Source organism: Dreissena polymorpha, chromosome 9 (genome assembly GCF_020536995.1).
Source record: "Dreissena polymorpha isolate Duluth1 chromosome 9, UMN_Dpol_1.0, whole genome shotgun sequence".
NCBI lineage: Eukaryota > Metazoa > Mollusca > Bivalvia > Myida > Dreissenidae > Dreissena > Dreissena polymorpha.
The window spans coordinates 25,046,808-25,063,345 of record NC_068363.1 but is presented as its reverse complement, the minus strand read 5'-3'; the positions used below and the strand labels follow the sequence as shown (position 1 = coordinate 25,063,345).

Genomic DNA, 16,538 nt, shown 5'->3' with positions numbered 1-16,538 from the left:
ACTTAAAATGACAACACTTATACAGATGGTAAACATTTTGAAAATCATCAAAGAACTTACACTGTATCAGCATAATAATCTTTATATTATCTCGATATTTTAATTTATTTTGATTTTTATCACATGATAATGTAACCTCCTGTCACGCGGGGTATTTGTATTAACTTTTTTGCTCGTAACAAGCAAGTTACCGTTTATTTTATTATCAATATTCTTATAGCCTTTGGTATAGGAAGTCAGTAGTAGAAGATGACGTCCTGAAAATATACAACACAACATACATTAAATTAAATGTGTGGTTCCCCTCAAGAGTATATGACAATACGCATACACACAAGAATCAAAGCACTATAATTTATATTAAAACAAGTTAAAACAATAAATCGCAGTCTTCGAAATAGCACACGCCCGATCGCCCGTGGCGAGTAAAATACTGCCGGGCACATACAAAAATTCACGTTTGTGGTCCGCCGGGCATGTAAAATATTAGAGCCAATTGATAGTTTATAAAAAAAATCGTAAGCGGTTCTTGACATTTGCAGATCTATTTTTCAATTTTGCGAACAAACACATTGATTTCCGTAAGTTGTAAAACAATGAAAATCGATTGGTTTAACAACATGCACCTGCTTGCACACGTCATCGTTATTGTTTTTGACCGATGCAGTTCGGTCACATTCGGTTCTTATTGACGGTTTCTCTAGACATTAATCGAGAAGATGCTTTTTGAATCGATCATTTCAATCAAGTAATACGCTTCCGTTTTTGTCAATGTAAACAAATGTCATTGTCGACATAGAGGCAGTATCTTAGGTATGTTGATGGGGCTAAGCCCGATAAAGCACTTCCAAAATAGAAAATTGACAATGATTTAGAGAAAAAGTAAGCCAAGAAATGGTACGAGGACACCAGCGAACGCTCTTTTCAAGAGCACTGATGTAACGATCGACCGTCTTAATTCTAGTGATTGATTAGATGTAATTGTATTCACTACTATTGAAACAAATGGTCTGCTTTACTATGTGTAGCATGTAAGCATGTAAGTGTTAAAATGTTGTGATTTGTTATAATTTTGGTTAAAAAAGTTTGGGCATGTAAAAAATATGTTAGGCATGTAAAAAATATTAAGTAACTGGCCCGACTGGCATGTAACTTTTCAAAGCTATTTTCGAAGACTGAAATCATCTTGCACAGAAATAAATTCCTACACATACTGCATCATTCAATGATACAAACATACAACATGAACAAATACATACAAATGACTAACTAGCTGAAATAATTCGCGTTCAGAATAAATCTGAACGCTGAAACTCCGGTCTGTAAAAACCATAACGAAAAATAAATACAATACTATTATATCAATATGCTTAAAATTGCAAAATAACTTTAGCAACTCATAAAGTTTTAGTTAAGAAGTCCATTTTTACCTCAAATAGCGTCGAATTGAAGTTAAAAGGCATAATTTGTTTCAGTTAAACGTCTGCTTAAATCGCAATACTATCACTGACCTCTCGCCATGTTATGAAATATTTAAATATCAACCAATCAGAAGAAGGCATTACGGTGTAATAGGCTGCGTTATCGATTAAAATCTACCTGCGGTATACAGCGGGCACAGCGTTGTAATGGAAAATGTGAGAAGTGTGTTGATTTAAATTGGTCAGGCGTGCAAAATTGAAAGAGTCATTACATAATTCTTACGGAACATTATTGAGAAATGAATTATCTACACAGGTATATAAATATTATTGCAATCCGTTGATATTAACTGTCTGATATCGGGGCTTGAATGTTGCGCACCAAATTCCTTGCGCATCAATTAAGACAAAGAAGGAAAACTCTCGCTATTAAAAAGATAGAGTGGACTATTGACGCCAAGAGTCTGCCAAACCAAAAATCATCAAAAGACTCTAAGGCGGCAATTAATATTGACTAATGACTAACTAAACACAATTTACTCACTGAATATGTGCTTTTCACGACCTGCTGTTCCTATATATGGCTGGTGGGGTTAGTTCTGCTAGCTGAAATAATGATTATTACACAGTGAAAGTGATAATTCATAACAACGTATTTTTACCGATAGCCCGATAGTTTAAGTAAAGAAATAAAAGAATAGAATAAAGAATCGGGGATGATAAACACAAATACAAAAGCAGTAATACCTCTTAATGTTATGACTTATTTATCATTTACTGATTCCTATTGAAATATATAAAACTATCTGGATTTCTGTTTCTTTCTCCAAATGTTCTAAGAAAAATTTGACAAGCGAATGACTTCCGGTTGGGACAAACCAAAACATAATTAAGCGCAACCTTAATGTACAGGTTACACTATACTAAGTTTTACGCCTAGTTACAATAAGAGAACGTTCCTGTGACTCTAATCAAAGAGCGTCTGCAGGAGTCGGATGATATTCATTAATTTTTTGCGAGATTTTTGCGACAAAATCAATATATTTTTCAACAATACACGTTTAGATAAAGATTAAACAGAATAAAGATTTAAAATATTCATCTCCTTATGTACTCCCTTATCTTTAAAAAAATCTGATGTGATTAATGTCTGGCGTAGAATCGACTTGAAAGCGTTTTGTAAAGACGAGAAGTGCGTAAATATCTCACCTGGTAAGAAACCCATTTCGTGGGGCAATTGTCGTGTTATGGCGTCTATCTATATGTCTTCGTATACTGTTGAACTCCCCTGTTGGGTATTATAAACAGATCGAGCTGTCAGTGAAAGAAAATATTGTACAATAAAAGTATTGAAAGTGAGACGTCAAAGAAAGAAAGTAACCAGACGGGAGACGAGTATTCTACTTGAGGCATGACAAGAGTTTTATTGGCAGTTTGTTTTACTTTTTATACGCCCGTATAAAATACGGGACGTATTATGTGAAACCCCTTGGCGGGCGGCGGGCGGCGGGCGGCGGGCGGCGGGCGGCGGGCGGAAGGCATCACTTTGTCCGGACTCTAATTCAAATTGTATTCATCCGATCTTCACCAAACTTGGTCAGCAGTTGCATCTAGTTGATATCTAGGCCAAGTTCGAATATGGGTCATGCCGGGTCAAAAACTAGGTCATAGGGTCAATAAGTGCATTTTCAAAGGGGCCACTTTGTCCGGACTCTATTTCAAATTGTATTCATCCGATCTTCACCAAACTTGGTCAGCAGTTGCATCTAGTTGATATCTAGGCCAAGTTCGAATATGGGTCATGCCGGGTCAAAAACTAGGTCATAGGGTCAATAAGTGCATTTTCAAAGGGGCCACTTTGTCCGGACTCTATTTCAAATTGTATTCATCCGATCTTCACCAAACTTGGTCAGCAGTTGCATCTAGTTGATATATAGGCCAAGTTCGAATATGGGTCATGCCGGGTCAAAAACTAGGTCATAGGGTCAATTAGTGCATTTTCAACGGCGCCACTTTGTCCGGACTCTAATTCAAATTGTATTCATCCGATCTTCACCAAATTTGGTCAGAAGTTGTGTCTAGATGATATGTAGGTCAAGTTCAAATATGGGTCATGCCGTGTCAAAAACTAGGTCACGAGGTTACTTAGTGCATTTCAAGCATTTAGCATGGTGTCCGCTCTCTAATTGAAGTAGTTTTCATCTGATCTTCACCTAATTTGGTCAGAAGTTGTGTCTAGATGATATGTAGGTCAAGTTCGAACATGGGTCATGCCGGGTCAAAAACGAGGTCACATAGTGCATTTCAAGCATTAAGCATGTTGTCCGCTCTTTAATTGAAGTAGTTTTCATCTGATCTTCACCAAATTTAGTCAGATGTTACATCTAAGTGATATCTAGGTCAAGTTCAAATATGGGTCATGCCGGGTCAATAACTAGGTCTTGAGGACACTTTCAAGCATTGAGCATGGTGTCCAAAACCTTCGAACGGGCGTATCTTGTGACAGTTTGGCACTCTTGTTTGTTTTTAGTTTGGATGTTACGTTTAAGGAAACCAAGTGTTCTATTTGCTGTTGTACATATTCTATTAATGTGAGTGCTGACAGAAAGGTCTTTGGAAAAGTCTAATCATACGTTTTTTGAACTTGGTACGGTTTTAAGGATATGGCAATGCAATAAATAATTATGTTTGAGTTTATGTTTGCTTCGAGTTATGTTAAGGACTTCGCATTTACTGAGGTTAAAATGCATTTCCCATTTGGTTTCCAATTTTTCCAAGGTATTAAGATCTTGCTGTTATTGGTTGCCATCATTTAGGTTGTTGATCGTGAGGTAGACAGCAGTGTCATCAGCAAAGAGACTGACTTGGGATCTTACATGATCTGGTACGTTGTTTGTGTAGAGAAGGAATAAGAGGGGGCATAAGACTTTATTTAAAATGAACGTAATCCAAAAGTGAAGCTAATGTGAAAATAAAAAGTGATTCTTAGCAAATTGTGAGTAATCAGGGCATAATACAATATATTACAACGTCAAAATGACATTTTGACGTTGTAATATATTGTATTATGCCCTGATGAGCTATGCGAAACGCGTAGGCAAAATCAATATATATTTAAAATCCCAGACAAGTGTTTTTACTTTTATTATATATATATATATATATATATATATTTAAAATCGGGTTTTTAATACATGAAATAGTTTAGATATGCATTAACATGTTACTAACAGCGCTAAATTTGTTAAATGCTTACGTGCGAGTGACAAAGTAAGACGGCACGTGATTATATCAAGTGACTTTATCACGCTGATAAAGTCACTTGATATAATCACGTGCTTATATACTCTAAGCAGCCGGGTTAGTCCATTGAACGGAAACAAACTCTTGTTTGGGACTTTGGAGCACTTAACTGGGAAGTCGACATTCAATGTTTATTAAAACGCCCAAAAAACCTACAATCACTTAATCGCATACATGTTCACGCGCTTGTGCTGCCTTTAAACAGCACTTAACAATTCTAATTTGATAGGCTGACATCATCCTGATCAAATAATTGTATTCAACGAACTGTGCAATTAATTGTGTGTGTCCCAGTTGTAGTTTTTGTAATAATGAAGCAAAAATGATTAATATGAACAGTCGGGTTTAAACGAGAATGATTAAGATGATATAGTTTTAAAGATATGATGATACTAGGAGTCAGTTTGGGGTTGTCGGTTGATGATAAACCAAATATATATGTTGGCAATGTATATTCCCTACATATAATGTTAACAGTGTTACTCTCATTGAACAAATCAATAACGAACAAACTGCATACTATTATTTCAAGCAAAATACCACTCTTAGCTCTACATATAATACACAGTTGTGTTATGTAAAGGAAACAAGTGCATTGTTTACTTGCCAAACTATTAACGCGTTGCATCAAGTCATTCGCGATGTCAATCGATAACTATACCGAGAGTGTTTCTTGAAATAAACGCAAGCAGCCGAGTTGCTGGGTTTGGTATGCCACACTTTCACAACAAACACGATACTTGATGACTCATCCTACGGTCGTTTTAACTGTTTCACGTTCAAGATGATTGATAAGGACTTTCTGTATGATTACTCTATTATGGCTGCATAGTTCACTTTGGTAGGGAGGCAAGCGAACGTACGCATGCGCCGAGATAGTCATTTTAAGTCAATGGGTTTGCAAATGTAAATGCCCCTTACTGCAAAAAACAAGAGTTACTCCACAGTAGCAAACTGGTGCATGCAAACCTCCCGTCGGCGTCCGATCGCACTGAACTAGTGTCGGACCGGGGTTTAAATTAGTGTTGGCCTCGTAGGACATTACACGTGTGATGTATGCGCTATCCTCTGTAAATAGGTGTGTGCCTGTATTACCCCCTTTTGAACATCTAGGAGCTATCTTTCAGTAGCAAGCAAGTGCGCATTCACCTCCCCCCGGCAACATGTCTGGATTACCTATTTCCGGGCCGGGTTGAACTTAGGTTTGACATTAGAGGGGCATGCATACATGTTCAGTTTTGTCAGTGAATGAGATTGACCTATTAATGGCCCGTGTCAAAAAACATCTTTTTCCCGTTCGCGACTTAGTAAACGCAGATCTCCCGTCGGCTGATTGTCGGACAAAGTTTGATTCGGACAGGGGTTTGAATTAGGGATATTTCCAATGTTTAATTAGATTGAAATTGTATTGGTTGGTTTGTGACAACCGAACGTTATCCCCCGGTGTCGACCTTCCGCTGGCTGTTTTTCGGGCTTACTTATTTTGGGGCTAGGGTTTTCTTTAGGCTTAGCGTCATGGGAAACGTACACACATGTCATGGGCGTTTTTCTAGAGAATGGATAGGTACCTGTAATGACCACTTTCTAAATACAGGAGTTTTCCTCATGAAGCGACATAGTGCACGGGGACCTCACGTTGGCCATCAATCGAGCTGACGAGCATGCTTATCTTGGTTTGAATAAGGGTGGGCATCAGAGACACTTACATTATGCCGTGTGCTATTTCCATTTAATGGGTATGCAATTGGCTTGGCTCCTTCCAAAATATAACCCGGTAGCGACGTGGTACATACATACCTCCCATTCTTTGCTTGTGAGGCTGAAATACATACAGGCCCGTAATAATGACCCCTTTCTTACAAACAAGAGGTATCTTCCGGTACCGACCTAGTGCACGCATATTATCTTTTGGCTGTGTGTAGCGCTGACCTTATGTCGGGTGGGGTTGTAATTAAATTGGTTAAGAAGGATGTCTATAGATTCCATGTATGCTATTTTCCAATTACTTTGTAAACGGATGACCCCCTATCTGACAAAAAAAGAGTCAGATTGCGATGTACTTAGACTTGATATCGTCCACATGTCAAGCTGTTTATACTGTGAAGAACAACTCGTTGATATCACGAAACTGATCAACGTTGAAATTTTTCTTATAAGTAAAGTGTTAACATGTTTGCCTTTCATGATAATTCATAGATTCATTTTTCAAAACATTAGTTTACATTTTAGTAAGATAAATACGGCAGTAATATTGACCGAATTCATCTAAGATATGTAATAGGCAAACATGACATGATCGTTAACATACAGGCATATAACATGGACATATATCGATATCAATTATTTAAAACATATATGTGATTTAAAAACACCTTGCCTTTTATGTAAAGGAACCGAAACAAGCACGTGATAAAATACTAGTACTTAAATGTGTTACTTTGTGAGCAAACCGTGTATAAAGTGTTATTGCAAAACGACTAAATTGTGCTGTAAAAACGGATATACACCCTTGTAACGCGCTCAATGCATTATAATACAATCGCTCCTTTAATATGGTTGCTGTATATGCACCACGAGGGCTGTCCCAAATTCGTCAACAAAGTGCACAGCTCTGTTAATTTGCGCTATATTGGTTCTAAGGTTTTTACAATGTGGAACATAAGTAAAAACTAAGATATACTGTTACATAAAGAATTACTTTGCGATATGTAAACGATGCTGTGTTGGGCCATGGCTTGAACAATATAAAGAAGTGAAACTCCAGCTGCTGGAGCAGTATTGAATTTTCATTAAAACAATTAGTTGGTCCTTTATTTAAGGCAAGTGGCCGATTGCCCAAACAGTACAAAACAGCACAATACAGCACAATACAAACCAACATAAACACAAAATATGAATAAATCTGGGGTCACCGCCTTGGAACGGTCAATGCAAAGCATTGGGGGTTTAAACCTGGTTATAGAGCGCTCAACCTCACACTTGGCCCAGCAATATTCATAATGCATTTAAGTGTAAATAAAATTTAACGTCATAGCATTGTAACTCAAATTAAACAATAATAAAAGGGAATTAAAACGCATTCAATTTAATTACTATTTAATTACTCAATTGCATTGAAGATACAAGAGTAACAGAATTACAACTTTTTGACGAACGATCAAATAAAACTATTAACAATTGTCAACTACATTCCTTCTTTATAGAAAAGATTTGAAAAAATAGAATCATATAATTAATATCTCAGATAATCATCGCGCAAATACAGGAAGAAGCAGCAATAATGGGTGTAAAAATTCCATATTACATAGCTTGGTTGTTTATGTGACTGCTAAACAAATTAAAAATAATTAAATCAAACAAGAAACGCCTATCAGAGAGAAAATATAAATAAAATGGAACGTTATAAACCCAATGACCTATGCATGTAGATTACAACTGGGAAAGTCGGTCGTATGACGCCACAAAAATCCATTATGACGTGAACAAATTCCAAGGGCAGTACTAAATAAAAATATAAATGGGGCTGTGCTGCTAATAAAACAAGTTTAGGTGATTTAATATTAAGAAGCAAATGAATAAAAATGGTAATTCCATTAAAGCGACATCATTGGAATCAAACAGTATATAGGTGTTTTGACAACTGAAGACAGAAATGATTTGATGTACGATTTGAGTCCAAACGTAGTTTACATGCAGATTTGTTCATACGACACAATGACACAATTTTATTCAACAGTGAAAAATGCCTATAATGTAGTATTCATGCAGATTTGTTCATACGACACAATGACACAATTTTAATCAACAATGAAAAATGCCTATAATATCACTAATGATTCCAAATTTTAAGGGAAGAAAGATATAGTGAATCGAAAACCATCAAACACGTGTTTTTAAGTACATAAGCATCGTATCCTTTTGATAAAAACAAGTTAATTAAATTGAAAAGTTTTATATGAACATTTGGTTTAACATATTTTAATTTGCGGACACGCTTCAAAACATCTCCGTAAAATGATGGATGGGAGATTCCATTATTTAAATGCCATTTTAAAGAAACATTATATTTTGAAATTAAATCACCATACTTAGAGTAAAATCTAGCAAATTTATTTCTTAGGTTATGATACAAAAAGCCTTGTTTTAGCAATTTTTTAGTTAATATTAGATTACGATCATTAAAATCTTTAATACACGAACATGCTCTGGCATAGCGTACCAAATGTAAATTCAATAGGAAGGTCCTTTAGGAATGTTGCCATCTAGAAACGGAAAATTTACAATTTCAAAGTTAAAATCGTCCCGTATGTCGTATAAACTAGTTTTGATCAAATTATTATTAATAGTTAAATGTAAGTCTAAATACGCAGCGTCTGTATTGGATATACACGATCTATTTAAGACTAGTTCTTTTGGGTAGATTTTGTGAATATATTGTTCAAATAATGGAATATCTAAATTAAGTATGTCATTAATGTACCTACTAGTAAGGTTAAAACAATTAATAAAATCTACTTGCTTAGTTTTAGATAATTCTAACATAAATTCGCTTTCATAACAATATAAAAAAGGTCAGCTATAAGTGGCGCACAATTAGTACCCATAGGAACGCCAATAATTTGTTTAAATATTTTACCATTAAATTCAACAAACAAGTTATCCAAAAGAAAAGTAAGTGCTGCACAAAAGTCAAGACCAGTCCAAATGATGTAATTATCTAATATCTGATTAGTAAAAAAAGCTGTTTTAGTGTTTAAAGCTAGATACAAACATTTCTCTCTAGCAAAAGTTTTTTCAATCAAAGAAACAAGTTTGGATTTTATTAAAGCGTGAGGAAGCGTTGTATATAGTGTCGAAAAATCATAAGTACTTACCTGTGACACCTTATATTTTTCATTTTCAATGTTATCAATAAGTTCTAAGGTGTTTTTATTGACCAAAATAGGTTAATATTACTATTTTCATAAACTTTATTAAAAAATTTAGCTATATGATATCTAATAGCACTCAATGCAGATGTAAGATACACTGATAATTGTTTGGTGGTACAATATAAAGAAGTGAAACTCCAGCTGCTGGAGCAGTATTGAATTTTCATTAAGTCTAAATACGCAGCGTCTGTATTGGATATACACGATCTATTTAAGACTAGTTCTTTTGGGTAGATTTTGTGAATATATTGTTCAAATAATGGATTATCTAAATTAAGTATGTCATCAATGTACCTACTAGTAAGGTTAAAACAATTAATCAAATCTACTTGCTTAGTTTTAGATAATTCTAACATAAATTCGCTTTCATAACAATATAAAAAAAGGTCAGCTATAAGTGGCGCACAATTAGTACCCATAGGAACGCCAATAATTTGTTTAAATATTTTACCATTAACTTCAACAAACAAGTTATCCAAAAGAAAAGTAAGTGCTGCACAAAAGTCAAGACCAGTCCAAATGATGTAATTATCTAATATCTGATTAGTAAAAAAAGCTGTTTTAGTGTTTAAAGCTAGATACAAACATTTCTCTCTAGCAAAAGTTTTTTCAATCAAAGAAACAAGTTTGGATTTTATTAAAGCGTGAGGAAGCGTTGTATATAGTGTCGAAAAATCATAAGTACTTACCTGCGACACCTTATATTTTTTATTTTCAATTTTATCAATAACTTCTAAGGTGTTTTTTATTGACCAAAATAGGTTAATATTACTATTTTCATAAACTTTATTACAAAATTTAGCTATATGATTTCTAATAGCACTCAATGCAGATGTAAGATACACTGATAATTGTTTGGTGGTACAAGACACTGAATTAGCGATAAAACGACTTTTATATGGCGTCTTATGTAATTTAGGTATCCAGTAAAGTGATGGCAATTTCTTGTCAGTAATATTGACTATTACATTTAACCTTATGCATTGGGCAATATGGTCGGTAATAATTTCATTAGGTAGCTTATTGTACTCACAATATGATGTAGTTTGTGAAAGTTCTTGTGCAATAGTTTAGACATAAAACACTCGTCATAATATGATACATTATTAGCAGCCTTATCAGCAGGAACTAAGACGAATTTAGATTTTTATGTGGTGATTCAGTATTGCGGAAATTAGGGGGAATCAACCGACGTACATTTTTATCATTGAATATTTTAGGAAGGTCAATTAAATCAAGACCTTTGTTACAAAACTCAATTTTGATGCGATTTCTAGTTTTGTTAAGTACATTTTCAATAAAAGGTTTAAGATAGTAGTCAGTGAAAGATTCAATAATACAAGCACATTCATATAGAGGGTCAGATTGAAGTAAAATAAGTTTACATTCCTTATCAATATGCGCCAACGAAGAAACAGAAAGAGAGCAAAGTGCACTTAGTAATTTATGTTTACCCCCATTTTGTAATGCTGTGTAGCAATCATTTAAAGAAAGCAGACGTTTAAATTTACGCCTTAAGTTACCATTTTTCCTAATGCCAGCACATGCAATCTAGTATGGTTTATATTAGAAATTGTTAATATCGCCCATAATTAAATATAGGATCTTGCATGGGTGGTCGTTTAGAATAGAATTTATTAAACAAGTCATCTAAATGAAGATAAAACGAGGTTTGCCGAGTTTTTATCTTTATTTTGATGACGAGTTTAATAAATTCAATACAAAATGACCACGAATCTAAGATTCTATTTATAACATGACCAACACATTTTATTTTTATTTTTATGCTCTTTTCACCGTTTATTCACATTGTAAATAGAGAATACTAGGTCGGTGCCGAATAAAGCAAAGTTTATTTTGCGAGGCTTAGAAAATCTGAACCACGAGCCTTGGCGAGTGGTTCAGATTTTCGTGCCGAGCAAGATAAACTTTGCTTTATTCGGCACCGACCTAGTATTCGATTTATCCCATCAATTTTCTTAGTCGTAAATTATTTCTTTAAACATAGAATAGGAAAATCGAACTAGACGGAAATCCCAAAGATATTTTAAGCAAACATTGTTTCATTATTTTAATCGTGTCGAGCCTAATACATTACAAAAAGATCAGTAACCAACCTGTTTTTCGTTTATCATACCTCTACGTCCCCGATTTTTAAGAAATAATGAAAAAAAGACACTAAACAACTGCATCTTTAGCGTGAAACAACATGCATTGTGTCGTATGACGTATTAATAATGACGTCACGAGTACGCGCACTTAATATTTGTAAATAATGTTTATTTGCTTTTTGAGTTGCATTATGTGTAAAAACTATATTACATCTTGGTATCAAATTGTTTGTTTTGTTGAATCTGATTCGATTTTACTAAAAATGATTACTTTATAGTTGATTCCGAGCAATATTAACATTCTTCGCCGCGCGTGACAGCTATATTTCAGCACTGCTGAAATAAAGATAAATTTATTTCACAGTGTTTTATTTCGACAATGCACGTCTGATGATGGGATAAAAGAGTTTAACTGAAGAAATTCGCTGGAATAATGACGTCATTTCGTCCAAAAAATGACGTCATTTCACAGTTATATAACTAGTGTAATAACACCCGTGAAATAAACAAAATTGAGCATTACGTTATTTCATTCCTGGAGCGTAGGTCATGTTATAAAACAGTATACTATACAACTAAAATGCATGAACCATAGAATATAGCTATTTTGCAGTGTTTTGACATTAAACGCGGACTTAAAACGAATTCAATGTTGTTGTATAGGGAAGCACTGTTATGTCTATACTTTTAAAATTTGATCTCAGCAGAACGGTTCGGCAGAGACAAAGTTATTTTTGTTGAAAGTGACTATTATGTAACAATTGATACAGGAAACACTAGTGCATTTCACAGCAGCAAAGAAAATTCAACACATTAACGTTTCATTGACCATTAACATATGTACGGGATGAAAAACCGACTCACATCTAAAATAACATAAACTATTAATGGCATTAGTGTGAGCTTCGATGGATATTAGCGTGCGGTCACTCGATCAATACTTCTTCGTATCTTGGCAAATGGACGATGTAGTTTAACTGAATTTTCTTCATAATAAGTACTGTTGAAATTAAAGGTGTGACACCACTAGTTTAATTTTAGTAATAGCTGCATGTCTGACTCTGTAGTAATTATAGACGATTTTGATTCACAGCCCTTCTTACACCACAGTCGGAAATTTAAGTTACTACAGTTTTGAGTGTGCTATATACAGTTCATCAGTATTTCATTCTGTTCACATTAAACCAGTTTGAAGTTATTACACAGAGGAGAGTGCGTAGTATTGCGGTCAAGAAATCGTCGGCGGTGCGGGAGTTCGAAAATATATGTGAGTTTGTTTTATTCTTTTAATACTATATATCAAAACAGTAAACAGTTCTTGTGAATGAATTCAGTCGATGAGCCTGAAGTAACACTTTGAATGTGCTATATATCGGTGTGTAACTACATGGCTAAAAGGCTCGCATTCTTTTAATTAGCGTCTAGTTAACATTTATAGAGTGTCGTTTGCAGTTGGGATATACCAAGTATGAAACACAATGCGATACTTCGGGTATTGTTTTGTTCTTTGCAGAAATGAATGCATTTTTTTGCTACATGTCAGTGTGGTTTAAAGGTATATTGGTTGTCAAATGTCTGCACCTTATTAGTCGAAATTCAAATCATAGTTCAAGTTTCGTGTTTGCTAGTGTTAGATTACTTTATTAATAATGTATACTTATACTTGTATACACTTTAAAATAGAATCTATTAATCAAGTAATTACTTAATGCACGCTTCAGTATGAAGGATCTTGTGGTTAGTAGTATTAACTATCTCGGATAAGCTAAAAGTATCTTTATTTAAATCAAAGCATAATTTAAGAAATGCATATGAATACCAAGTGTGACACAATCGCATATTGTTAACACGTGTTTGAATGAATAGCGAATTTTATAAGAGTTTTCTTCCTGAAAATGCATCCGTTTTTTCAATATTCGCATCAATTTAAACACGGTCTACAATAAAGCAAATAATAACGTCATTTTGACGTTGACAAGACTCGACATTATTAATAATACTATACTTTCTCGTCGTGAGAAATTATTTCGAGTTTGTATACTTATCTATAAAAGATTTAAAATGAGTAAATACCATTTTATTGATTTCGTTAAATTGATAAATCTCATCAGTAATGTGATGTAAAGTATCACTTGATTTCCATTATAATGGCTATGGTAATGGAAATAATTATGCATACATAACCTACGCATAGTATTCTGTACATAATAACTATAGGCAATCATCCATGACAAATGAGCAACGTGAGAATATCATTTTATAATTTATATATACTATTCTTACATGGATTTTGAAAATCTTTATAAGAAGCCTAATAATTCAGAATATTCTTATTAATAAAACCACTCAATGATTCACATAAACGTTGACGATATTTTGAATTACGGTTGTATTAAATTCATGTAAGCGATGACAACTCCGCTGGGAGATTGAGACGTTTCCAAGACATCAGAAATGAAAGCATGAATTGTAGTTATATTGTGAACGTGTTCAGTAGAGTTTGTACTCAATAACGTTGTTAAGATTAATATACATTTAGTTAAAAAATTGTGTATCTTTATTTCGACCCTGAGATAGACGGCAAATACTGGCGTTCGTGTACTGAATACATAACATTTATAGGCTTTAGAACTAATGCATAACACATACTGCACATTAATTATAAGGTTCCTCTTTTTTCGGGCATATAAATTATAAGAACATGTGCAAAAACAAGGATATAAGCATCGTTTGCATTCTTTATAATTTCAGTATGAATATTTTTCATTTAAATATATATTCAGGTTCATGGCAATTGGTATTAATATAATAATACATACCTCTTAATTTGTTTCAGTTAATCTTAACAGTAACGGTATGCATTGCATTGGTAAATCATGCGTATACATACATTCAAATTTAGTTTTAAACTTAGCTTGCACATAATCTTGATATTCTGTTTCATAATGCTTTAAAGAAACAATGTCACAGTTTGAAATGCTTCTCTGACCTAAGCTTAAAAATGTATTTTGGTTTTAAATAGTTTCAAATCATACGAGTTCCACGCCAAAGCCCATAAAACACGAAATGGACAGACTTTGTAAATAATCACATTTTCAATATTTTATTTATACAAAATATTTGCACGCGAATATTAGGATATGGATATTAGCCAGGTTTTGCATTGACATTAATTCACTGAAATGCTGTTATCAAACAAAGTTCCGTTACCATAAAATGATCTCGTATGTCAAGGATATATTAAGTATTACGTTTACGGACAGTTGAAGAAAAAATGTCAAGTGAAACGGCGCAAAAGTACACGTACATTAAAAAGTATTATTAAAATATAAAACATACTACAAACGTGTGTTTAAATTATCCGGTCATCAAAATGTGTTTCGTAATGCACGCATTGCAAACGAGATATACAGCAGTAATATTTTGTACATTCGAACTGTCACCTTAGCTTCTTGCATGATGTACATAATATTGTTAACTATGGCAAGCGAAGTGCACATTATTGTCTTAAAGCAGGGTTTAACAGTTAACTATATAGTTAAGAGACTTTAAACCCGGGTTCAAAGTACCGTTTGCACAAGAATTCCTTAAACCCGGGTTCAAGACTTTGAACCGCGTGACAAAGTCTCTTAACTCTATAGTTAAAAACGACCAATGAGATCGTGACATTTGCCTTCTACTTGTGGTTTAAGATCCGCTAATTGGTTGTCTCTGAATTCTGTAGATAAGAGATTTGTATCTATTTTTAGACACACTTTGAGCCGCGGTTCAAACTTTTGAGCTCGGGTTTAAGGAATAAATGTGCACACGGCACTTTGAACTCGGGTTCAAAGTATCTTAACCCTATAGTTAACTGTTAAATAATTAAAGTGTATTCCGCGCGTCTTAACCCCAGTTTAAGACTTTGAACCGCAGTTTAAGATTTTGAACCGCAGTTCAAAGTCTCTTTACCCTATAGTTAAGAGAGAACTAATGAAATCTCGAGAAATGTTATTCGACGAGATTGTTAATTTTTTCCCATCATCACCCCATGCCATTTTTAAGGTCAACCGGTGTTTTGTGAACACTCGCACCGCATAAAACCCTTTGAAATTAGGTTATATTGCACTAACTTTTGGTTTATCTTCACCTTTGTAAGCATAGTGTGTCAAAACTTTCATTTTACTGTATATTCAACAGTTTGATAATTAATGTGCATTCTGCGCTTGTTAACCCCAGTTTGAACCGCAGTTCAAAGTCACTTAACCCTATAGTTAAGAGATGATCAATGAAGTCGCAGTATTTACCTTCAAATTGTGGTTTAAGCTCCGCTGATTGGTTGTCTTAGATAACAGATTTGTATCTATTTTTAGACACACTTTGAACCGCGGTTCAAAGTTTTGGACCCACAATTAAGGAATTAATGTGAAAACGGCACTTTAAACCCGGATTCAAAGTCTCGTAAATATATAGTTAACTGTAAAACCGTGGTTTAAGACATTAATGTGCACTTCGCTTGCCATAGTTAACCATGCATAAAATAACACGTTGACCATAAAAAAGCAATAACTATTTGCTTGCATTGCATCCTCTGTAAATTGTCTATTCAAGCGTTGTACACTGTGGTGACACTGACTAAGAATCAGCTTTGAAACAAGATGTTTACTAGGAAGTATATTACTATTTTTCTCTCTACCAGAGAGGTCACTTTTGCCCAAACCTTCTCTTAATAAACCATCACTTAACACAGGGTTCCATTACATAATGGACATGCCTATGTCTAGAAGGTAATT

General features: G+C 34.2%; 2 protein-coding genes across 12 annotated transcripts in view; one reads left to right on the top strand and one right to left on the bottom strand.

The window, feature by feature from the left end:
- Nucleotides 1–16,538, bottom strand: part of LOC127843715 (endonuclease/exonuclease/phosphatase family domain-containing protein 1-like) — a 130,717-nt gene that overhangs the window by 37,188 nt on the left and 76,991 nt on the right. The window contains exons 1-3 of one of the 10 annotated variants that reach the window (XM_052373465.1): nucleotides 2,169–2,310; nucleotides 1,966–2,027; nucleotides 192–257 (exon numbers count right to left, since the gene is read on the bottom strand). The exons of the other annotated variants lie outside the window; for them this stretch is intronic. The gene's annotated coding sequence lies outside the window, so the exon portion shown is untranslated. Of the gene's footprint in view, nucleotides 1–191; nucleotides 258–1,965; nucleotides 2,028–2,168; nucleotides 2,311–16,538 lie in introns of those variants that run through there. 10 annotated transcript variants of the gene reach the window in all.
- Nucleotides 1–16,538, top strand: part of LOC127843702 (uncharacterized) — a 154,068-nt gene that overhangs the window by 92,152 nt on the left and 45,378 nt on the right. The window lies entirely within an intron of this gene.